The sequence below is a fragment of the Dermacentor albipictus genome, chromosome 7 (assembly GCF_038994185.2).
Source record: "Dermacentor albipictus isolate Rhodes 1998 colony chromosome 7, USDA_Dalb.pri_finalv2, whole genome shotgun sequence".
NCBI lineage: Eukaryota > Metazoa > Arthropoda > Arachnida > Ixodida > Ixodidae > Dermacentor > Dermacentor albipictus.
In genome coordinates, this window is record NC_091827.1 from 65,178,698 (window position 1) to 65,203,878 (window position 25,181).

At 48.7% G+C, this 25,181-nt stretch overlaps 1 long non-coding RNA gene across 1 annotated transcript; it reads right to left on the reverse strand.

The window, feature by feature from the left end:
- Nucleotides 1-1,885: 1,885 nt before the first annotated feature.
- Nucleotides 1,886-24,851, reverse strand: LOC135921554 (uncharacterized). The gene is made up of 4 exons (XR_010570558.1): nucleotides 24,660-24,851; nucleotides 15,072-15,132; nucleotides 3,185-3,245; nucleotides 1,886-1,901 (listed from the first exon to the last, which is right to left on the reverse strand). It is a non-coding gene; the product is annotated as an uncharacterized lncRNA (long non-coding RNA).
- Between the last annotated feature and the right edge of the window lie 330 nt (nucleotides 24,852-25,181).

The window sequence follows — 25,181 nt, forward strand, 5'->3', positions numbered from 1 at the left end:
AGCTTATCACTATTTGCTCGCTTTATATTCCCCCACATTATAAACTAAGCAAACATGAATTTCAGACCTTTATAGATGAATTGCCAGAACCCTATGTTGTTCTTGGCGACTTCAATGCACATAACTCCCTGTGGGGCGACCCTCGTATAGATGCGCGAGGACGTCTTGTCAAACAGTTCCTTTTTTCTTCTGGTGCGTGTCTGTTGAATAAGAAGCAACACACTTATTCCTCTCTTGCAAACAGAACCTACTCTTCCATAGATCTTAGCAGTCTCCCCGTCTGTACTGCCTGAACTTGAATGGGAAGTTACCGACAACCCTTACGGCAGCGACCACTTCCCTATACTGCTAAGATCAGCTAAAGAAAACGAGTATCCACCACACGCTCCTGGGTGAAAGATTGAGACAGGTGACTGGGAGAAATTTCGATCTCTTACTAGTATCTCATGGGCTGACCTGTCTTCGTTAGGAATTGATGCTGCAGTCGAGTTCTTTACAGCCTCCATAATAGATGCCGCATATAAATGCATATCACAAATGAATGGCTTGGCATGTAAATGGCGTGTCCCGTGGTGGAACGACGATTGTAGGATCGCTCGAAAGAAACAAAACAAAGCGTGGGGGTTGCTACGCGCCTCCCGCACTGCGGAGAATCTCAGCAATTTTAAATAAGTAAAATCCCAAGGCAGGCGAACCCGCCGACAGGCCAGGCGAGAGAGTTGGCAGAAGTTTCTATCGCGTATCAATTCGTTTACTGATGAGGCCAAAGCCTGGAACAGGGTCAATAGTATAAGAGGGCGACCAGCATATTCACTCCCTTTGGTAAACACACAAGGCGATACCCTACAAGAACAGGCGGACTCACTTGGGGAGCACTTTGAAAGCGTGTCAAGTGCCAACCATTACTCGCAATCCTTTCTGAAATATAAGCAAATAGAAGAATGTAAGCCACTCATGAGAAAATGTCAACAGAATGAGCCTTACAACCGTCTTTTCAGCATTGCCGAATTGAGAGCTGCCTTGAGCGCATGCAAGAGCTCCGCACCAGGATCTGATAGAATCATGTACGAAATGCTGAAAAACTTACAATGACACACAAGTACCACTACTTACACTTTTCAACACTATCTGGGACGCAGGGTACCTTCTGACCACATGGAAAGAAGCCATTGTGGTCCCTGTTTTAAAACAATGCAAAGATCCTTCCTCAGTGGCAAGCTACCGCCCGATAGCCCTCACAAGTTGCATGTGTAAGGTATTTGAAAAAATGATAAATCGGCGACTGATCGATTTCCTTGAACAGAACAAAATGCTTGATCCCTATCATTGTGGCTTCCGAGAAGGGCGCTCCACAACCGACCATCTTGTACCTATTGAAGGAAATATCCGGGACGCATTTATACATAAGCAGTTCTTCCTCTCGATATTTCTCGATATGGAAAAGGCGTATGACACAACGTGGCGATACGGCATCTTGCGAGACTTATTGAAAATGGGCATTCATGGTAATATGCTCAACGTAATAAAAAGCTACTTGTCCGATCGTACCTTCCGGGTGAAAGTCGGCAATGTGCTGTCACGTCCTTTTACACAAGAAACTGGTGTACCCCAAGCAGGCGTGCTCAGCTGCACACTTTTTATTGTTAAGATGACAACGCTTCGTGCTTCCTTACCACCGGCCATTTTGTATTCCGTCGATGTGGACGATAATCAAATAGGCTTCAAATCCTGTAACCTCACAGTATGCGAGAGACAGATACAGCATGGATTGAACAAGGTGTCAGGGTGGGCAGAGAAAAATGGTTTTAAAATCAATCCTCAAAAGAGTTCTTGCGTGCTGTTTACAAGGAAGAGAGGCCTGGTTCCGGATCCTTGCTTGGAAATGTGTGGACATCAGATACCTGTAAACAAAGAGCACAAATTTCTAGGTGTTATACTCGACAATAAACTTACTTTCGTCCCACACATTAAACATCTTAAAGAAAAGTGTCTGAAGAGAATGAACCTATTGAAACTTCTATCCCAGACTACGTGGAGTAGTGACAGGAAGTTCCTAATGAATCTCTATAAGAGCCTCATCCGGTCACGATTAGATTATGGTGCCGTGGTATATAACTCTGCCGCCCCGAGCGCACTAAAGATGCTAGACCCTGTTCACCATCTAGGTATCCGCTTAGCCACGGGCGCTTTCAGAACAAGCCCGATTGAAAGTGTATATGCCGAATCGAATGAATGGTCTCTCCACCTACAGAGATCATACATTAGCTTTACATATTTCCTTAAAGTACGCTCCAATTCTGAATCTCCATGTTTTCATAACGTTACCGATATGACGTGCGCTACACTTTTCAGCAATCGTCCCTCCATAAGACAGCCTTTCTCGCTGCGTGTGAAGCAGCTTAGCGATGAAATGCATGTCCCGCTCCTCGAGCATCGCTTAATGCACCTAACCAAGCTCTTACCTCCTTGGGAGTGGCAGGTGATACAATGTGCCATATCCTTTATAAAAGTTACAAAGCACGCTCCTGAGGCCGAAATCCTAATGCATTTCCTAGAACTCCAGCACAAGCACTCCTGCGCAGAGTTCTACACAGACGCTTCGAAGTGAAATGCCGGGGTATCCTATGCAGCCGTCGGCCCATCCTTCTCGGAATCCGATGTACTGCATCCGGAAACAAGTATCTTTACGGCCGAGGCCTACGCACTACTTTCTGCTATAAAGCACATAAGAAAATCGAAACTTCCAAAAGCAGCGATCTATACAGACTCTCTCAGCGTCGTGAAGGCCTTAATGTCACTCAGCAAACATAAAAATCCCGTATTTAATTAACTATATTCGGTCTTGTGCAAAGCGTACTCATGTAACCAGAATATCATAATATGCTGGGTCCCTGGCCATAGGGGAATCGAAGGTAACGTTCTGGCGGACGAGATGGCCACGTCAATCACATTGCGAGATGTTAACCCTACCGCTGCGGCGCCTGTCACAGATCTGAGGCCTTTCTTGCGAAGGAGGCTGCGAGATCACTGGCAACACATGTGGGATGCGGAAACGCATAATAAGCTCCACCTGATAAAACCAGTTAGAATTTTGGCCGTCTACTACAAAATCGCGCCGAACAGATGTCCTATTCTGTCGTCTCAGAATAGGACACACGTTTGGCACCCATAATTTTCTACTCACCGGAAGTAAGCCTCCAACCTGTGGTAGATGCGGGGAGAGGCTGACCGTACTCCACGTCCTCCTGGAGTGTCGGGAAGCCATTTTTCATTAGCATACCGACAGCACATTCCTCTTCATCCTGAAATGCTTCTTGGTCCAGAACCGCTTTTTAATACAGACACAGTGCTAGGTTACCTTAAAGATGTGGTCTCACATGTTGTTAGTCCCATGAATTCGTAGTGTCTCCTCTCTTGAGAGGATGCCACTGCGATAATTGTTTTGCATAGCACATGCCTCCAGGCCCTTGTGTTTCAAGGTCTCTAAGGAGGCAGTAGTGCTCTAGGATTTTTTATAATCAGATATAGTTTACCTATCGTATCATTCTTTTAAATGCATCTAAATGTTCATAGTACAAGTCACACGTCATCGCCATAATTTTATCATACAGATTTTACGCACTTTAGAGCGTATATTTTAAGGCCTCTTTACAGCCACCTCACACGAACTTCATAGTAATCATAATTACACCGCAAAATCATTAGCACAGACATGGCGCTCTTTGGCCATACCTGGCCCTTGCGCCACAAAACCCCATACATCATCATCGATCTTGACACTTTGATCTTTCGCCTTTTGGCTAAGATCAACCTGCTAGAAGTTTTTGAAAAAAAAAATGTGATACATTTTCCCCAAGAAGGACGGTTTATTGATGTGAAGATACTAGAATTTGGTGTTAGTTTTTGGGTAGGCATGGAGGTGTGTGTTAGTTTAGTGTTTGTTGCGTATTTTGGAAGTTTGCGGCAGGCATAGAACTGTGTGTTAGTGTAGTGTGTGTTTACCTAGTGTTCTTCATTTGGCTGCGATATGCGCTGCATAGATGTTTCGTGATGCAGCGATCGTCTCGCTCACGGCAAGTTTTTTGAACAGCCGCAGATATTTGCGGCTGCAGAAGCGGCGCATAATCCGGTCATTTTTGGGATCCCACGATGGAAGTGCTCCGATGATGATTGCCTCCACGGTCACTTTCATTAATTTCCGCAGGAGGTACTCCCGGACTGGTTTGTACTTCTCCTCCTTCCCCTGGCGGGCACATTCAGGGCTGCAGGCAGGTTCTCGAACGAGCAGGTTACATCAACGATGATCGCCTCCTCGCCCCTGGAAAGCACAAGGTCAGGACGGAGATTAGTATTACCTGCTGGTTGACTCTCATGGGTGACAGTGAACTTGGCGGAGGCAGCGGCTTTCACTCGGTTCACGATCTGGTTGTGGCAGTTGGTGTATGCTTGACTGGGAGTCGTGCAGTGACACAGGACATGTGGGAGGGTCTCGGGCTGACCGCCACAAATCCTACACCGTTGGTCCACGGCCTCGCTGCGTTCAGGGGAAGGACGTTGAGTCGGGCCCGGTGAACGAAACGCCAGTCGGCAAACCTCGTGAATTGGTCGGTACGCACAAACTGGGAACTGCTCCGGTCGGCGGCAACGCACTCCATCACTTTCCCCTGACTTGGTTTTTGGTGGAGATTGTGGTTTCGTGCGTTCGCCAGTGCCGTCCTGAGTGTCCTCACCACCCTAGTACGTTAGCTCGGGCAAAGCGTTATGTCACCCCTGGAGATGCGGGGGTCGGACTCGTCGCCTATCTTATGAAGAAGGATTGTACGGGAGGTCCTCCAGCTGTCGGGTGTGTGATGGTGGTGTAGGCATTACCCTTGGGAGCACGGTTTCAAAACTGTACGCGGGTTGCTTGGCGGCTCGCTTGCAGGAGTGGATCGCCTCCCAAGAAGTGCTCTCCCGTTGTCAGAAGGGGTTCCTGCCGTATGATGGCGTGTACGAACACAACTTCGTACTGCAGGAGCGCCTGGCTGCGGCGAGAGCTGGCCGTGGGGACCTGTGCGCTGCCTTCCTCGACTTCGCCAACGCGTTTGGCTCTGTTCCCCACAACGCTCTCCTTGACGCACTGCATGGAGCTGGTGACGACTTTTGTGCTATCAGTGCTGACATTTACAGGAAAAACAGCACCAGCGTCATCGCAGAAGCCAGGATCATCTCACCAATAGAAATATCTGCCGGCATACGTCAGGGTTGCCCACTGAGCGGCCTCCTGTTCAACCTGGTGCTCGACCCAGTCGTGCGTGCGCTTCAGGGAGGCGACAGGCAACACAATGTGCTTGCCTACGCCGATGATCTAGCACCGCTAGCTGACGAGCCAGGTACGCTACAGAGCCGCATTAGCGTAGTGGCAACACTGTCGAGCCAGCTCGAGCTACGTATGAGCCCCGCGAAGTGCAAGTCACTGCACCTCTCCGGGAATACACCCGAGGGGACAAGACCTACGACCTTCACGGTCTGCGGCACCCCAATCCCCTCAATCAATGACTTCGAGGCACACACCTTCCTCGGGTGACCTGTGGGGATCTCGATACTACCGGACCTGGAACCGTAGACGAAGCCATCAACGTGGATCGCCGCCTGCTTACCTCGATGCTCGCCCCGTGGCAGAGATTAGACGCCGTTAAAACATTCGTATTTCCGGCGCTCAACTTTGCCATGAGGTGTGGCTCCCTTGGCAAGGCAGAGGGGTCTGAACGTGACACAGCGCTTCGCCCATTCATCAAACGGACACTCTACCTGCCTGCCAAAGCTGCTAATGACTATCTCTACGGTAACTCCACAGCGGGGGCCATTGACATTCCTGTGGCGGCAGAAGTCAGTGACATCTGCAGAGTTGACAATGCCTTCAAACTTCTCTCCTCTGCAGACACTGAGGTACAGGACCTGGCACTGACGGCACTGATGGCTGTGACATGCAGGAGATTGAGACGCATTCCAGAACCTGGGGACATGCCCGCCTACCTGAGCGGCGAGACAGAGGGTGACTTCCGGGCCATGGCCACGCAGCTCCAGTCCGTGTGGACGGAGGCTCGCAAGGCATCTCGCCGACTTGGTATCACCTGCGAATTCGAAGAAGACGGCCCCCGCATCTCCAAGGGTGATATAACGCTTGGCCCGAGGAAACGTACTAGGGTGGTGAGGATACTCAGGGCGGCACTGGCGAACGCACGAAACCACGATTTCCACCAAAAACCAAGTCAGGTGAAAGTGATGGAGTGCGTTGCAGCCGACCGGAGCAGTTCCTACTTAGTACGTCCCGGCCAATTCACGAGGTTTGCCCACTGGCGTTTCGTTCACCGGGCCCGACTCAACGTCGTTCCCCTGAACGCAGCAAGGCCGTGGACCAACGGTGTAGGATTTGTGGCGGTCAACCCGAGACCCTGCCACATGTCCTGTGTCACTGCATGACTCACAGTGAAGCATACACAAACCGCCACAACCAGATCGTGAACCGAGTGAAAGCCGCTGCCTCCGCCAGGTTCACTGTGACCCATGTGAATTGATCAGTAGGTAATACTAATCTCCGTCCTGTCCTTGTGCCTTGCGGGGGCGAGGAGGAGATCATCGTTGATGTAACCTGCCCGTTCGAGAACCGGTCTGCAGCCCTGAAAGTGCCCGTCAGGAGAAGTACAAACCAGTCCGGGAGTACCTCCTGCGGAAATTCCTGAAAGTGACCGTGGAGGCAATCATCATCGGAGCACTTCGATCGTGGGATCCCAAAAATGACCGGATTATGCGCCGCTTCTGCAGCCGCAAATATCTGCGGCTCTTCAAAAAAAACTTGCCGTGAGCAGAGACGATCGCTGCATCACGAAACATCTATGAAGCGCATATCGCAGCCAAATGAAGGGCGACACTAGGTAAACACACACTACACTAACAAACACTTCTATGCCAGCACCAAAACTTCAAAAATACGCAACAAACACTAAAAGAACACACGCCTCCATGCCTGCCCAAAAACTAACACCAAATTCTGGTATCTTCACGTCAATAAACCGTCCTTCTTAGGGAAAATGTATCAAACATTTTTTTCAAAAGCTTCTAGCTGGTTGATCTTAGCCAAAAGGCCGAGAAGGTACTTCACTTTCACCTCGGCCAAAAGGCCGAGAAGCTACTGCACTTTCATCTTAGCCGAAAAGCCGAAAAGCTACTACAATTTGATCTTAGCCAAATGGCCAGAGATCAAAGTATTAAGATTTAGATCAAAAGGCCAAGATCAAATTGTAGTACCTTCTCGGCATTTTGGCTAAGATCAAAGTGTAGCAGCTTCTCGGCCTTTTGGCTAAGATCTACACTTCAGGTTGATCTTAACCAAAGACCGAGACGGTTTTATTCACACGTTCAGAAAATATAGGAAGGGTAAGGAACCAAAAATTGACATTTTAAAACAACAGTAAGGGAGGAAAAAAGGCCAAGACTAACAGTCAAAGTCTATAGTCAGTCAATGTAGGCACGATTGAACATGGGGACATAGAACCTGCCCAGTACTGGGAGGCGGGGTCACTGCCGAGGCGCGCCTTATCGGGGAGCGACGTGTTTATTATAGATCGTCCTGGACGCGGTGATCACGTCGCTCACTGCCAGTTTTTTAAAGAGGCGAAGGTAGCAGCGTGAACAAAGACGTCGCATGATTGTATCATTGTTATAATCCCATGAACCCATAGCACCAACGACGATGGCATCGACCGTCACACGCTGGTACCGTTGTGCGAGATGGAGACGCACGGGTTCGTATTTTGTGATGTTGGCGGCGCGGGCTACGGAGAAGGCCTCGGGTCTGCTGTCGAACGGGCAACAAACATCGAGGACGATCGCCTCCTCTCCGCGCGCCATGACGAGGTCCGGACGTAGGTTGGTGCTGCCGACCGGGCGATTTTCATAGATGATGGTGAACCGGTTTCGGCTGGCAGTACGTAGTCGTGCCACTATGCTGTTATTACGGGCTCTGTACATAGTGCTGTTCGTCATGCAGTGGCAGAGCACGTGGGGTAGAGTTTCCTTCTCGCACCCACACACACTGCAACGCTGGTGCCATCCAGTCATCCATGGGCTGGCTCCGTTCAGTAGTAGAAGGTTGAGCCTAGCCTTAAGGATAAAACGCCAGTCTGCAAACGGGGTGAATGACCGGGTGTGCATGAAATGAGAGCTGGCGGGATCGGCGGACACGCACTGCATCACCTTGCCCTGGTTAGGTTTGCAATGGAGAGCTTCGTCCCTGGTCCCCGATTGAAGGGCGCGCAGCGTGCGCATAACCTTTCTGCGGTGGGAAGAGGTGAGGGTTTTTTCACCGCAGGTTATCCGGACGCCCTCAGGGTCCAGCTGCCACAGCACATCCAGGCGGCGAGACGCCTTACGTGCCTCCGTCCAAGCCGACCGAAGCTGCGAAGCGGGCGCGCGGAAGTCGCCCTCTGTGGACCCGCTGAGGTAGTCCTCGACGTCCCTCTGCTCCGCGTGCCAGCGAAGAGGCTTAAAGACCATCTCAAACAGGCTCTGCGACGTCATATCGCGAACCTCTAATTCGGAGGACGTGAGCAGTTTAAAGGCGTTGTCCACCCAGCAGAGGTCACTGCGCTCCGCAGCTAGTGGTATGGCCGCAGCTCCCGACTATGGGCTTCCGTAAAGATACTCATTCGATGCGTTGGATGGTAGATGAAGCGTCCGCTTTAGTAGGGGACGGAGCTCGTCGAGCCGTTGCCAATCGTCCTTCCCCAGGATGCCGCGCCTCATCATGAAATTTAGACCCGGGAACACGAAGGTCCGAATCGCATCCAGTCGCTGCAAGGGGCCCAGCAGAGATGTTAGGAGTGCTGTACCTCGCTGGATGGCATGGTCGATGATGTTGACGTCATCGGTAAGCACACGGAAGCCTACAGGTCGACCCAGAAACTTCTGGGCGCCGAAATCTCCCATGGCAGGGATGGCAGCACCCGCAACCTTGAATATTGACGGTCTCGTCCCAACCGGATGGGCCCCGCTCAGGTGGAGTGAGCGGCATTTGTTGGGGTTGAGAGCAAGACCGATCTCTGAGCCGAGAGCATCAATATTGTCGATGCGGGCCTGCAACATCCCAGGACTGGTCGGCAAGGGGGACCAGCGTACGCTAGGATGTTATGTTGACGACCTCCCCTCTGTATATCCCGGATGATAGGGTCGACGACGAGGTTGAACAAAGCCCGCTCAGTGGACATCCCTGACGGATCCCAGCCAAGATGGAAATAGGCGCTGTGATGCCGTCAGCCGCGATGATCCTTCTACTGTTGGCGTACAGGTCGGCCATGAGCTCGATGAATCGATCACCCGCGGCGGCTCCTCGAAGGGCGTCCAACAATGCCTGATGGGGAACGGACCCGTAAGGGTTGGAGAAATACAAGAACGCGCCGCAGATGTCCTCATGACCGCTGCGGGCTTTGTCAAGGCGGTCCTGGAGGAAAAAAAATTATGTTCGAATACGCCGTTATGGGGAAGAAACCCCTTTGGCAGTGGGAGAGGATGTGATGTTCCCCCACCAGCCAGTCCTGCATACGTCCAGCCAGGCACCTGGCATACAGCTTGGCAGCCGCATTACCCAGAGTGATAGGGCACCAGTTGCGGGGATCGGCCTCGTCGCCTTTCTTATAGAGGCGGCTGCAAAACAAACCCAAAAGGACGGCCCCCGCAGGGGCGTCTGCGCAAGCAGGCGTTTGGTGTGTTGCGACACCACGGACCCGAGCACACGAGGGTTGGACCCTCCCGCGTTTAACCGTGCGTGGCTTAGCCGTGTCCGGGGAAAAGGGGATCCTGGGGGTTGAGCCGATGCTGGGTGTTCGGACCTTTAAGGCCCCCCGGCGGAGGCAACACACCCCTTTGGCCTCGGCTTCACGTAGACGGCACCCCCGGACTGACCCACCCGGGGGAAATCGGTAGTTGCCTTTTCCTGTCTCTCTCTCCCTCCAGTCTTCGTCTTTTTCTCACTTTTCATCTTTCCTGTCTTCTCCTAGCTTCCGTTTACTTCCAAATTTTCCAGGCAGCAAGGGTTAACCTTGTGTGAATAACCAACCTAGGTTATCTCATATTTGGTTATAGTGATAACGTACAACTGGCGTTTGCAGGACCTGTTCTTACAGTCCCTGTAACGTCCCCTAGTAGGGCTCCACGGTGGGTGGTTGGCGTTATTGCCGAAAATCAAATTATTCTATGGCTAGTTCCTTCCCTACCCTCCCAGATCGCCCTCAGAAAAGAGGGCGCACCGAAGACGTATTTCAGTTTTTTGGACGACAAAAACCCAACTTCCCACGATTTCACGTAATTCATTCGGAAAAGTCAGATAAACAAGTACGCACGATCTCCCCATTTCTAGTTTCGAAGTCTTTAACTGAGGTTCTTGGTTCAGGTTACAAGGCATCAAGGATGGCAAGTGGAGATCTCCTTTTGGAGCTCCGTGACCTGAAACAATACGAAAAGCTACCTAATCTAGTGTCTTTTGGAGACTTTCAAGTGACAGTGACTCCGCACCGCACTATGAACACTACACGCGGCGTTGTCTCAGATGATGACCTGCTTCAGTTGACAGAGGCAGAGCTCCTAGAGGGCTTCAATGAGCAAAATGTTGTTAATGTGAAAAGAATAAAGATGAGGCGCGATGGTAAGGAAATTGCGACCAAACACCTAATTCTCACATTCAATTCAAGTGTCCTGCCCGAATCAATCGAGGCCGGGTACATAAAGCTCCGTGTCAGGCCTTACGTGCCCAATCCACTCCGTTGTTTCAAATGTCAGCGCTTCGGCCACAGCTCGCAGAGCTGCCGCGGCCGCCAAACTTGTGCTAAATGCAGTGCCACAGAACACACCACTGAAACTTGTGAGAACGCTCTCCGCTGTGTAAACTGCGATGGGGAGCACGCCGCGTACTCGCGGTCGTGCCCTTCCTGGAAAAAAGAAAAGGAAATCGTTACAATCAAGGTCAAGGAAAACATAACTTTCAGAGAGGCACGGAGGCGGGTATCATACCTGCCCAAGAAAACCTTTGCCGATGTGGCGCGTCAGGGGGCAGCGTCACAACGGTCTCCGGCGACTGCCCGACCCACACGCAGTGAGTCGGCAGTTACGCCGTCTGCCCCCACGGCGGTTGCAGCTAGCGCTGCTCCGCCTACCGAGGAAAAGGGGCCATCGACCCCGAAGGTGGGTGCAGCCGAGGCTGCCTCAACCTCCCAGGTCCCTCCTAGCGCTGGCAACGGCCGGCGCAGCCAAATCCCCCAGGGAACCCCATCGACCTCCGGGCTGGTGGGCGCAGGGGTCTTGCCCTCCAAGGCGAGACTCTCCCTGGTGACTTCTCGCTCGCAAGAGCAGGTGTCCGGCGCCTCACAAGAGGCAATGGACACTACACCTATCCTCCAGGGGCGCCAAGCGCCTAAGGAGCGGCGAGGTTCACTCGAACGCTCCAGAAAGGGCAAAACTCCCGTTACAGGGCCTCGAAAGGGCTCTGTAATTTAATCACAGCAATTTCCATAAACACTACTTCTGTTTCTGTACACACAGCACATATTATCACCCAATATGGATACACAAATTATTCAATGGAACGTCAGAGGTCTTCTCAGAAACCTTGATGACGTGCAAGAGCTCATTCAAAAACACAATCCAAAAGTGCTGTGTCTACAGGAAACACACTTAAAATCCAAACACACAAACTTTCTCCGTACGTATGTTACGTTTCGCAAAGATCGCGATGATGCCGTTGCATCATCGGGTGGTGTGGCGATTCTCACTCATAAAAGTATAGCATGCCAATCTTTACAGCTACGTACGCCCCTTGAGGCAGTGGCGGTGCGAGCTGTTCTGCTAAACAAACTCATCACTATTTGCTCGCTTTATATACCCCCACACTACAATCTAAACAAACATGAATTTCAGTCCTTCATAGATGAATTGCCAGAACCGTACGTTGTACTTGGGGATTTCAATGCGCACAACAGCCTTTGGGGCGACTCTCGTATAGATGCGCGAGGTCGTCTTGTTGAACAGTTCCTCTTCTCTTCTGGTGTATGCCTGCTGAATAAGAAGGCACCCACATATTATTCTCTCGCCAACAGAACATTTTCATCAATTGACCTCAGCCTAGTTTCCCCGTGTATATTGCCTGAACTCGAATGGGAAGTTATGGAAAATCCTTACGGGAGCGACCACTTCCCCATACTGATAAGAACATCTAAAGAAAACGAATGTCCTCCACAAACTCCTAGGTGGAAGATAGACACAGCCGACTGGCAGAAATTTCGAACTCTCTCTAGCATCGCATGGGCTGACCTATCTTCTTTAGAAATTGATGCTGCTGTGGATTATCTTACAGCATTCATAATAGATGCCGCATCACATCGCATATCCGAAGTAAGTGGTTTGGCATGCAAACCACGTGTACCGTGGTGGAACAGTGAATGTCGGACCGCCCGTAAGAACCAGAACAAGGCGTGGGGGTTGCTGCGAGCTTCTCCCACCGCTGAGAATCTTGTCAACTTTAAAAAAGTAAAATCCCAAGGCAGGCGAACCCGCCGACAGGCCAGAAGAGAAAGCTGGCACAAGTTTTTATCGAGTATTAACTCGTTTAGGGATGAGGCCAAAGCTTGGAACAGAGTAAATAGGATTAGAGGGCGGGAAACATATTCACTCCCCCTGGTAAACACCCAAGGCGATACCCTGCAAGACCAGGCAGACTCACTTGGGGAATATTTTGAGAGCGTGTCAAGTGAAACAAATTATACACAGCCCTTTCTCAAATACAAACAAACAGAAGAACGTAAGCCACTAACAACAAAAGATCGAGAAAATCAGCCTTACAACCGTCCTTTTAGTATTGCTGAATTGAGAGCTGCCTTGAGCGCATGCAAGAGCTCCGCACCAGGATCGGATCGAATCATGTACGAAATGCTCAAAAATTTACACAATGATACGAAAGTCACACTACTCACACTCTTCAACACCATCTGGGATGCAGGGCACCTTCCAATTGCGTGGAAGGAAGCCATTGTGGTCCCTGTTTTGAAACAAGGAAAAGACCCTTCCTCAGTGGCGAGTTACCGCCCGATAGCCCTCACAAGTTGCATTTGTAAGGTGTTCGAAAAAATGATAAATCGGCGACTCATCTTTTTCCTTGAACAGAGCAAAATTCTTGATCCTTATCAGTGCGGCTTCCGAGAAGGACGCTCCACAACTGACCACCTTGTACGTGTAGAAGCAAATATCCGGGACGCATTTGTACACAAACAATTCTTCTTATCCATATTCCTCGATATGGAGAAGGCGTACGATACGACGTGGCGTTACGGAATCCTAAGAGACTTGTCAGAAATGGGCATCCACGGTAATATGTTTAATATAATAAAAAGCTATCTGTCAAATCGTACCTTCCGGGTAAAAGTCGGCAATGCACTCTCACGCCCTTTTACCCAAGAAACGGGCGTACCCCAAGGAGGCGTGCTCAGCTGCACGCTTTTTATCGTGAAGATGAACACGCTTCGTGCATCCTTACCACCCGCCATGTTTTACTCTGTTTACGTGGACGACATTCAAATAGCTTTCAAATCTTGTAACCTCGCAGTCTGCGAGAGACAGGTACAGCATGGCCTGAATAAAGTCTCAGTGTGGGCAGACAAGAATGGATTTAAGATCAATCCTAACAAAAGCTCTTGCGTTCTCTTTACAAGAAAGAGAGGCCTGGCTCCGGATCCTTCCTTAGAACTGTGTGGACAACGAATACCTATCAGCAAAGAGCACAAATTCCTAGGTGTCATCCTTGACTACAGACTCACTTTCGTCTCCCACATTAAATATCTTAAAGAAAAATGTCTGAAAACAATGAACATAATCAAACTTCTATCCCAGACTACGTGGGGTAGTGACAGAAAGTGTTTAATGAATATCTATAAGAGCCTCATTCGATCACGACTAGACTATGGTGCCGTGATCTATCACTCTGCAGCCCCGAGCGCGCTAAAGATGCTAGATCCGGTCCACCATCTAGGAATCCGTCTGGCCACTGGTGCTTTCAGAACGAGCCCGATTCAAAGCTTATACGCGGAATCAAATGAATGGTCCCTCCATCTACAGAGAACTTATATCAGCCATACATATTTTCTGAAAGTCCACTCAAATCCTCAACATCCCTGTTTTAATACCATTCATGACATGACATATGCTACACTCTTTCGCAATCGTCCCTCCGTAAGACAGCCTTTCTCGCTGCGTGTGAGGGAGCTTAGTGAAGAAATGCACGTTCCACTCCTCGAGCTTCGCCTAATGCATCCAGCCAAGCTGCTACCTCCTTGGGAGTGGCAGCTCATACATTGTGATATATCTTTCGTGGAAGTCACAAAGCATGCTCCAGAGATTGAAATCAAGATGCATTTCCGGGAACTCCAGCACAAATACTCCTGCACGGAGTTCTACACAGACGCATCAAAGTCACACGACGGGGTGTCCTATGCAGCCGTCGGTCCATCCTTCTCAGAATCCGACGTACTGCACCCGGAAACTAATATCTTTACGGCTGAGGCCTATGCCCTGCTGTCGGCCGTAAAGCATATAAACAAATCAAAACTCCCGAAATCAGTGATATATACGGACTCCCTCAGTGTTGTGAAGGCCTTGATGTCTTTCTGTAATCATAAAAATCCAGTAGTTATTGAACTTCACTCCGCACTGTGCAAATCATATATATCTAACCAACATGTGATCATATGCTGGGTGCCTGGACATAGGGGCATCGAGGGAAACGTTCTAGCTGACCAGATGGCCACATCAATCTCATTGCATGCAGATAATCCTACTGCTTCGGTCCCTGTCACAGACCTGAAGCCTTTCTTAAGAAGGAAACTACGAAGCCACTGGCAACGTATGTGGGACAAAGAAATAAATAATAAACTGCATGTAATAAAGCCACAATTAGGTTTCTGGCCCCCTGTAACAAAATCCCGCCGGACAGATGTCCTATTCTGCCGTCTAAGAATAGGACACACTTTTGGCACACATAACTTTTTACTCACGGGAAACGAGCCTCCAACCTGTGGTAGATGCGGGGAGAGGCTGACCGTCCTCCACGTCCTCCTGGAGTGTCGGGAAGCCGAACATGAAAGAAAGAAGCATTTTCCCTTAGCATACCGGCAGCGCATCCCCCTTCATCCTGTTATGTTACTCGGCCCGGAACCTCTATTTGATACTAACGCAGTCTTAAGTTTTCTGAAAGATGTTGTCTTGCATGTTTTTAGCCCCACATGTTCGTAGCGCTTCCTCTCTTCAGAGGATGTCGCTGTGATCATTATTTTGAATAGCACATGCCTCTAGGCCCTTGTGGTTCAAGGGCTCAGGCGAGGCAGCAGTGCTCAAAGTAATTTTACCATCTTATATATTTTATATCTTGCATCATTATTCTACGATGGATTTTAGTGTTTAGAGTATTCGTCATTAGTCATCGCCATAATTTTATAGCACGTAGATTTTACGCACTTTACAGCGACAATTTTTTAGGCCACTTTACAGCCAAGTCACATCTCCATATTACATCGTCAACATCACCACTTGTCATGGCGCTCATTGGCCAAACCTGGCCCTTGCGCCATTAAACACCACATATCATCATCAAAAGGACGGCGCGGGCCATCTGGGCAGGGGGCATGCGTCTCGACAAGATTGTCTGCCCCCGCAGGGGCGTCTGCGCAAGCAGGCGTTTGGTGTGTTGCGACACCACGGACCCGAGCACACGAGGTTTGGACCCTCCCGCGTGTAGTCGTGCGCGGCTTAGCCGTGTCCGGGGAAAGGGGGATCCTGGAGGTTGAGCCGATGCTGGGTGATCGGACCTTTAAGGCCCCCCGGCGGAGGCAACACACCTCTTTGGCCTCTGCTTCACGTAGACGGCACCCCCGGACTGACCCACCCGGGGGAAATCGGTAGTCGCCTCTTCCTATCTCTCTCTCCTGAAACCTTCGTCTTTATCTCTCACTTTTTTACCTTTCCTGTCTTCTTCTCTCTTCCATTTACTTCCTTTCTCCACGGCGGCAAGGGTTAACCTTGTGTGGATATCCTACCTTGGGTACACCATATTTGGTTATAGTGACGGCGTACGGCTGGCGTCGTGCAGGCTTGGACACAAGCCCTGCCGCGTCCCCTCGTTGGGCTCCGTGGTGGGCGGTCGGCGCTGTTGCCGAACACATTTTCCTATGGCAGCTCAAATCTCTGTTGTCCATGATCGGCGTCTCAAAAGATGCCGCACCGAAGTACCGTTTCAATTCTCCTTTCGAAGCAACGCTCCATCCTTCCCCAAATTCTATGTAGTCCATAGTGAAAGCAACACGCCTATTAGAAAGCTTTCTCCATTCCTGGTCGCTAAATGCCTGAAAGATAAAATCGGACAGACATACAAAGCCTCCAAAATGTCCAGCGGGGACCTCCTCCTAGAACTGAATAGTAAAGATCAAGCAGATAAGCTGTCTGAACTTACCAGTATTGGCGAGGCGACAGTGACTGTTTCAGCCCACAGAACACTCAATACAAGTAGGGGAGTAATATCTGAAGAAGATTTTATTGGATTAAGCGACGAGGAACTGCTGGAAGGTTTCCAGGAACAAAATGTTACCAAGGTACAGAGAATAGTAATCCGCAGAAACGATCAAGAAATCCCCACCAAACACGTTATACTCACCTTCGGAACAAGCGTAATGCCTACCTCGCTCGATGCAGGTTATGTTAAAGTCAATGTAAGACCATATATTCCAAACCCTAGACGATGTTTCAAGTGCCAAAGGTTTGGACACGCTTCACATGCATGTCGAGGACAAACAACCTGTGCTAAATGCAGCTCCAACGAACACCAATCTGAGAATTGCACTTCTTCCCCACATTGTGTTAACTGCAAGGGAGATCACCCAGCTTATTCACGGTCCTGCCCTTGCTGGAAAAAAGAAAAAGAAGTCATTGCTCTAACTGTAAAAGAAAAAATTTCGTTCTTTGAAGCCCGAAAGCGGCTTTCGTATCTTCCGCGAAGAAGTTATGCCGAAGTGACGCAGGCGGGGGCAGCGTCACAGAGGCCTCCGGAGTCCTCCGAGCCCACGCGCAGTGGTGACGCAGTGACTCCTCCCGCCCCCGTGGTGGAAGCAGTCAGTACTGCTCCACCCTCTTCGACGGCCCTGCAGACACCAGCCCCGCAGGGACCTAAGATCAAGCGAACCCCAAGGCCCGAGACACGTGTCTCGGCGCCTAACTCTCGATTCTCCAGCGCCTCAGAGAGAGCGATGGAGGTCGACGCGAAAACCCCGGTGTCATTGACACCGAAGGACAAGCGCTCTCTTGAGCGCGGTAAGAGGGACAAGATCCCAATAACCACCCAAAATAAGAAAGCGATAACCTGAAGGTTATCGCTCATTTGTATTAGCCTTTTTATCCATGTCACCTATAATCCCACCTCTTAGTTTTTCGTAGTGCCAGTTTTACCTTTCAATTTCAAGATGGCTTTTATTATTCATTGGAATTGTAGAGGGCTTTTACACAACTTAGGTGACATCAAAGACTTGATAAGTAAATTCTCGCCTGTGGCCTTGTGCTTACAAGAAACAAACTTAGGCGAAAAGCACAAAAACATTTTAAAAGGCTTCACTGTTGTGCGGCGCGATCGTACTCAGGCGAACCGGCTTTCGGGTGGTGTAGCTATAGTCCTACAGAGTGGCATTGCAGCTAGAGAAGTTGCCATTAATACTCACTTAGAAGTCGTTGCAGTCACGGTTTTAGCACATAAAACCATTACCATTTGTTCAATGTACATACCACCACATTCACATTTTACTGTAAGAGATCTGGAGTTAGTTTTAAACCAGCTACCTAAACCTTTTTTAATAGCAGGTGATTTTAACGCTCATAACATATTATGGGGTAGCAAAACAACTGACACCAGGGGCAAACACTTGAAGATTTTATCCTGACTAACGAAATAAGCCTTTTAAACACTGGTTCGGCAACGTACTGCTCCCCAAGCACAGGAGGTATGAGCTGTCTTGATCTGGCGCTGTGCACTCCATCTCTGTTGATAGATTTTAAATGGAGTGTTATTAACAATCCCTATGGTAGCGATCATATGCCCGGCATTATTGAAAGAACATCTCCTTTCCCTACAGTACCATTAAGATCACCCCATTGGAAACTCCATCTAGCAGACTGGCCTCTCTTCAGCGAGAAGGCCAGTCTCGATGACATATCAGATGATCAAACAATAGACGAAATGAATGAAAAGATTATTGCCTCCATACTTGCTGCAGCAGAACAGACGATCCCGCAATCCTCCGGTTTCTTAAGGAAAAAACTAAAACCCTGGTGGACGAGTGAATGTACACAAACTAAAAAAGCACAAAACAAAGCTTGGGGTATCTTTCGGCGATACCCAACACAAGATAACCTCCTGTATTTCAAAAAAGCAAAGGCGAAAGCCAGGCACACGCGTAGACAAGCCGAACGACAGTCATGGCAAGCATATGTATCCTCCATCAACAGCTCAATAACATCCAAAAGAATGTGGGATCAGCTTCGTAAATTTAGAAGCCAGTACGCTCCTTATACAATCCCCATACTCTCACCTCCAGGTACACAGACGAATTTAAAAGAACAAGCAGACATATTAGGGCAGCATTTCCATAACATATCAAGCTCACTAAACTACTCCACTGAATTTCAAAAGTACAAACAATCAGCAGAAAAACAAAAGCTTCCGACAGCAGGAAGTTCCGAGAAACCATATAATGCCCCCCTAACACTTTCCGAAATTAACAGAGTACTCACTACTGGGAAAAAAACAGCGCCAGGTCCAGACAGAATACATTACACAATGCTCGCACATCTATCTTCAAAAGCAGTTAAGACATTGCTCCGCTTCTTTAACATAATCTGGGAAACAGGAAAAACGCCGAATGCGTGGAAAAAAGCCATTATAATCCCTTTCTTGAAAGCTGGAAAGCATCCTACAACAGCTACCAGCTACCGACCTATAGCACTCACAAGCTGTCTCGCCAAGTCATATGAATCCATTATAAACATCAGATTGACGTACGTCCTCGAAACTGAGAACCTGCTCGATAATCATCAGTGTGGGTACAAGAAAGGCTGCTCCACAACAGATCATCTAGTTCGGTTAGAACACGAGATACGTGCAGCCATTCTACAAAAGCAATATTGTCTTACAGTGTTCTTTGATCTCGAAAAAGCGTATGACACAACATGGAGGTTCGGTATTTTAAGGGATTTAGCGGATTTAGGGATCCGCGGCAGAATGCTTAAATGTCTAGCTGATTTCATGTCCGATCGAACATTCCAGGTGCGTTTGGGAACGGTGCTGTCCAGCATATTTATTCAGGAAAACGGAGTACCTCAGGGATGCGTATTGAGCACAACACTGTTTGTGGTAAAAATGAACTCGCTCAATAATGTAATTCCATCTTCTATAATGCATTCACTATATGTGGATGATCTTCAAATTGCATGTCGTGCATCGAACATGGCAACCTGCGAACGACAAATTCAGATTACACTAAACAAACTAACGCAGTGGGCATCTGAAAACGGCTTTCGCTTCTCAAGTGAAAAAACGATTAGTGTTGTCTTCACACAAAAAAGAGGCCTACAACCAGATCCCATCCTTAAACTACAGGATGCCACACTACCCGTGAAACAAGAACACAAGTTTCTGGGTGTTCTGTTTGATAAAAAGTTGAACTTTCTCGCACACATCAATAGTATTAAAATCAAAGCGAACAATGCACTTAACATTCTAAAAATCCTCTCCCGGAAACGGTGGGGCTCTGACCGTAAATGCCTGCTAAACATCTACCGCACTTTGGTGCGTAGCATATTAGACTATGGTAGCATTATATATGGTTCAGCCAGACTATCTTACGTCCGACGACTTGATCCTGTCCACAACTTAGGACTACGACTAGCATGCGGTGCTTACAGAACATCACCTATACAGAGCTTACATGTTGAATGTAATGAACCTCCTTTACAGCATCGCAGAGCGCTACTAACGTTTTCCTACATACTCAGAATCCGATCCTCACCACAACACATATGCCACAACATCGTCACAAAGTGCAGCTCACGCTTACATTACACAAATAAACCAAACATGATTAGGCCGCTTATCTTGCGATACGAGGAATACTGTCGGGAATATGACATCCCTCGGGAAGTCTTCCAGGTTGCCAGAAAGCCAGAACGTTTACCCCCGTGGTGTGATTTCACAGCGTTATGTGATTGGACACTAACACATCTAAAGAAAAGAGACACACCACATCAACACATTATACAAGAATTCCGCTCTCTTCAAGACAAGTACATAAACTACATAGAATTTTATACTGATGGCTCTAAAACGGAAAAACACGTGGGTGTAGGGGCTGTAACAGAAAATTGGGAAACATGTATTCGATTACCTCAACATGCCTCTGTCTACACAGCCGAAGTGTACGCGATATGGACGGTAGTTCAAAAGATCATTGCTGACAAACTTGAAAACACTGTCATCTACACAGATTCATTAAGCGTACTGAAGGCTCTACACATGAAATCCCAAAGTGAACCCTTGCTCGGCGATATTTTGAATGCATTAACGTCAAACAAATATGGCAGATCAATTAAGTTATGCTGGGTACCAAGCCATGTTGGAATATTCGGTAACGAAGCGGCGGATAGATGCGCATCAATGGCAGCGTACAAAAACATTCAAAATACAGCACTTCCATATAAAGACAGTGTCAATGCGATTCGGAAGGCCTTGACGTCAAAATGGCAACGCGATTGGGACACTTGTTTAAGCAACAAGCTTCATCTAATTAAACCTGTCATTGGAGAGTGGAAATCATGCAGTCACCAGCAACGATTCTACGAGGTGATCTTGTGTCGACTTCGAATTGGACACACACATCTGACGCACAATTTCCTTCTCCGAAAAGAAAACCCGCCAACTTGCGAAAAATGTAACGAAGCTCTTACAGTCATGCACATCTTAATAACATGTCCACACATCGATACACTGAGACGGAGGTTTTTACACAGCCTGTATAAATTGCACATCCCATTACACCCTACCCTATTACTAGCAGATGACCCCCTAGTGCCATTTCCTAACCTCTTCGACTTTTTAGAAAAAACTGGCTATTTACACCAGCTATAATGTAATGCAGGGTTACCTGCCCTAACGGTCCTTTTATTTTGTCTTGTGACTGGCGCAGCATGGCCTTAGTTGCCTTTGTGCCACTAAACCCAAACTAACTAACTAACTAACGAGATTGTCTGCACACTTGAGTAATGGCTGTCAACGGTTGACACAGCGGGGCCTTGCTAGCAAGCAGAGTAACCACGCTATCGGCACCCATGGCTGCCGCACAGTTCGGGGAGGGGAGAGGACCACCAGCGCCACATTAACGGTCGCGCATCACAGTAAAAAAGGGAGCTTCGGACGCCCGTCGCATTGCGCTTCCTGGGAATCCCCGCAGGCGTTTTCCTTGCGCGCGGCCGCCTGGCGGGGGTAAACTCCTTCCCAGCTGGGGTCTCCCCGACTGGGCGCCAAACGCCGTAACGGGCGGGCGCGTCTGACTTCCGCGGTGCTCTGATGGGTGCCCTTGAAGAATGCTTGGTTCGGGTCTGGCCGCGGGCAACGGAGATCGCGCGGCCTCAAGCAGGCGCGCCAGCCTCATTGCTTTTTATGGCTTTGCACCGCGCGCTGACCGGCGTAGGGATTCTTTGAGCCGCAAAAGAGCCTGCGGTTTTGTCTCGGTTCCGAGGCGCCGTGGCAACGTCTTCTTCGGCTTACGGCCCGGACACGAGGCCGACCTCGGCGGGTGGACAATTATCCCGGGCTCCTCTGTGACAGTTTGGCTTGCAAACAATTGCTTGTTTATGGCGCCGCATGGCCTGCGGGTTCTTGGAATCCGGTCGCGTCGCACACGTGTTCGAGCTCTGAAAACATGGTCCCGACGTTCTCAGGCTTTTCGGTTTTTTGAATGTATTTTGTTGGTCAGTGCTTGTTGCGCCGGCTGTGCTCGAGAGCCGTTGCTCGGAACTTGCGATGTGTACAGCTGGCGTGAGCCTCACCCCTTTGTTGTTGTATATTGTGTATTTAGGGTGAGGATTTTACACTGTGAACTGTACTAAAAAAGATGTTCTTACATATGGTTGTTCAACTGGCCAATCACGCACGCAAGTTCTGCTGAACGCAGTGATTGGTGAACGGATTGTCCAGTTGAGACGCAACCCGGCGGCAATTCGCCAGCAAAGATTGTGGGCGGAGCGTTGCGTCTAGAAAATGCGGCCGCAGCGCTCCGAAGGGGAGTTCTGGACCTGGCTTCGGTGCTAAGCACCATCGGCTCTGCCGAAATAGAGTCGCCCTATGTGGTCCAAGCCAGTGTAGCTATTTGTAACCGATGTACTGTTGAAACTATGCAATCTTGTAACCGAACTTTGTAATTTTATCTGTAAATACAAGTTGTTGTTCGTCCGTTATTGCAGCGGCTTTGTCTTTCGAACCTAAGTCACCCATTGAGCCATCATGCAGACCGTCTCTGACGGTGCGTCTCGGACGCCGATGGTGGGGGTGAATTTCAACGAACCAATCGATCGATCGTTTGGCATCGAATTCTTACTGTGTGGTAATCCTAGTCCTCCTGACTTTAGCGGGAGTTGCAGCAGATGCCTTTTCAATGCCGGAGGTTTGCTATTTCAGAGAAAGGCTGTTATTAGTTTGTTAAGTTGGGTGCTAATTTTCCTGCGCATTACGCCAATTCTAGCTATATAGTTCGCATGAGCACACACAGTTGTTGTTATTGCTAGAGATTTTAGTCGAAACGATAGGCATCTATGGGTAAGGGAGGTAATTGCGGCATTGGATCTTTGGACCGCTAATTGCCATGAGGCGTCCGCTACTCCCTTGTTAGTAAAAATAATTCCTAATACTTTCACTGAGTTGACTATGGGAATTTTGGGTATCGAACTGGGGGGAAAAGAGCCGAATAATAACGCTTTACGTTTTTTCTCGTTAATACGGGCGCCAGATAATGCAGAATACTCAGCAAAGATGTCTTTGAATGTTCGAAAACTCTGATCATCTCTTAGAAACAAAGAAATGTCGTCAGAATACGCACTGACTCTAATTTCCTCTTGGCCAGTCATAGGAAAGCCGCGGATTAGTTTTGCTGTAATTATGTTTCTTATTAACGGATCCAGCGAAATGATGAACAGGGAAGGGCTAAGCGGGCAACCTTGCCGGACCCCTCTACGAACAGGAAAACTAGATGTAATTGTTCCGTTCACTAAAATTTCACTAGTGATATTTTCGTAGAGGAGCCTAATGCTGCGTATGAAGTTTGGGGGTAGTTTCAGTAATTCTAGAATTAAAAAGATGTACTTATGTCTGACTCGGTCGAAGGCTTTTTCTTGATCTACTGATACGTACACCCCACGCACTTCCTTAATCTGGGCGTATTCGAACACATCACGGGTGATCATGAGATTCGTGTAAATAAATCGTCCCGGTACTGCGCAAGTTCATATGGGGAGATTATTGAAGGCAGCAATTTGGCAAGGCGTATTTGCAGTAATGTAGCAACTAGCTTGTAATCGGTGTTTAGCAACGTTATCGGACGCCATGATATAATGTCTGTCGGGGGAGCTCCTTCCTTCAGCATAAGTGTAATGCGTCCTCTGCTGAAGGAGGCAGGCTTCTTCCCCTCCTCGATCACCATTTTAACCATTTGGAGTAACGCCTCCCCAAGTGCCTCAAAGAAAGTCTTATAAAAATTGGTTGTTAATCCATCACAGCCGCGCGCTGTTCCTGTACTCATGACGTTCAGAGCATCTTTGACTGAGTCTATGGTTAAGTCATCAGTAATACACAAGAGGTCTTCTTCTTCAAGGGGTGGTATATCACGACACAGCTCACGGATTCTTGCTGCAATATCTGGAGGTTCACTGATATCATCGGCGCTAAAGAGATCTAAGAATTGATCACGAATGTCTGACTCGAATTCGGATGGGTAAGTCGTGAGTGGTCCGTCTGGTCGTCTAATTTCTGAGATGCGCACCTTTGCATTACCAATAACGGAGATGCAGGTGCCCTTAATGCTCACATGTTCCTGGTCTTCACCCTCAAGAATGAATATTTTCTTTACCAGTCGGTCATGTTTTGCCTCCAAAACTTCAAGGTACTCCTTGGTACAGCACGTTAATGTATCTGCCCATTTAACTATTTGCATTCGGCGCGTTAGTTCGTTTAGTTGTTTGGTAATTCTCCTATGTCTCGCCTTCCCCTCATCCTGTAGGATTTGTTTCCAAACCTCCTTCAAGGAGTCCCAATTTGATGGGGACATCATTGAGAGGTTTTGGACGCTCGCTGTAACTGCGTTATTGATGTTTTCAATACAGTCGACATCTTGAAGGAGTGCGGGATCTAAACGCCATCTATGCTGTGTCAGGTTGCGACCGGCACTACCTCTCACTGTCACAACTACCGGGCAATGATCCGTTTTGCGCTTGAGAGTGACAGGGAGGGATACAATCTCGCACGTAAGTAGCGTGGGTAGTAACAAGTCAGGTAAATATACCAGGTCTATTCTACTTTCGGTGCGGTCGCCGAATCTCGTGGCTTCGAAGCGGTCCTGGTGAAGAGCGATCCACGCATCAGATAGCAGGAGATGTCGAAGTATGTTAATGAGCTCCCTGGCATTATAGGTCGAGCCAACCTGCCCTGGGCCTTGATGTCCCGATTTGAATCCACAACACAGTTGAAATCTCCAAGCAAGACATGAGGGATTGGCTCCAGAAGCAATGGCTGTAAGTTTTTGAAGAATTCATTGGTCAAGGATCTAGTAACTGGCGCGTAAATGTTCACAAATCTAATTTTTCTTCCGTCTATGTACATGTCAGTGATAAGTGTGCGTCCACTCGCTCCAAATGTGCAATGCGCTTTTTCCCGGAATTTTCTGGTGAGGAAGATGGTGCCCACTGCACATGATTTCGCGTTTGTCAATGAAAAGAAAGCACAGACATTGTGCTCCCGTTCGAATGAGGCCACCTCACGTGGGGTGCGAAAGTTTGTCTCCTGTAAGAAGGGAACATCGACACTA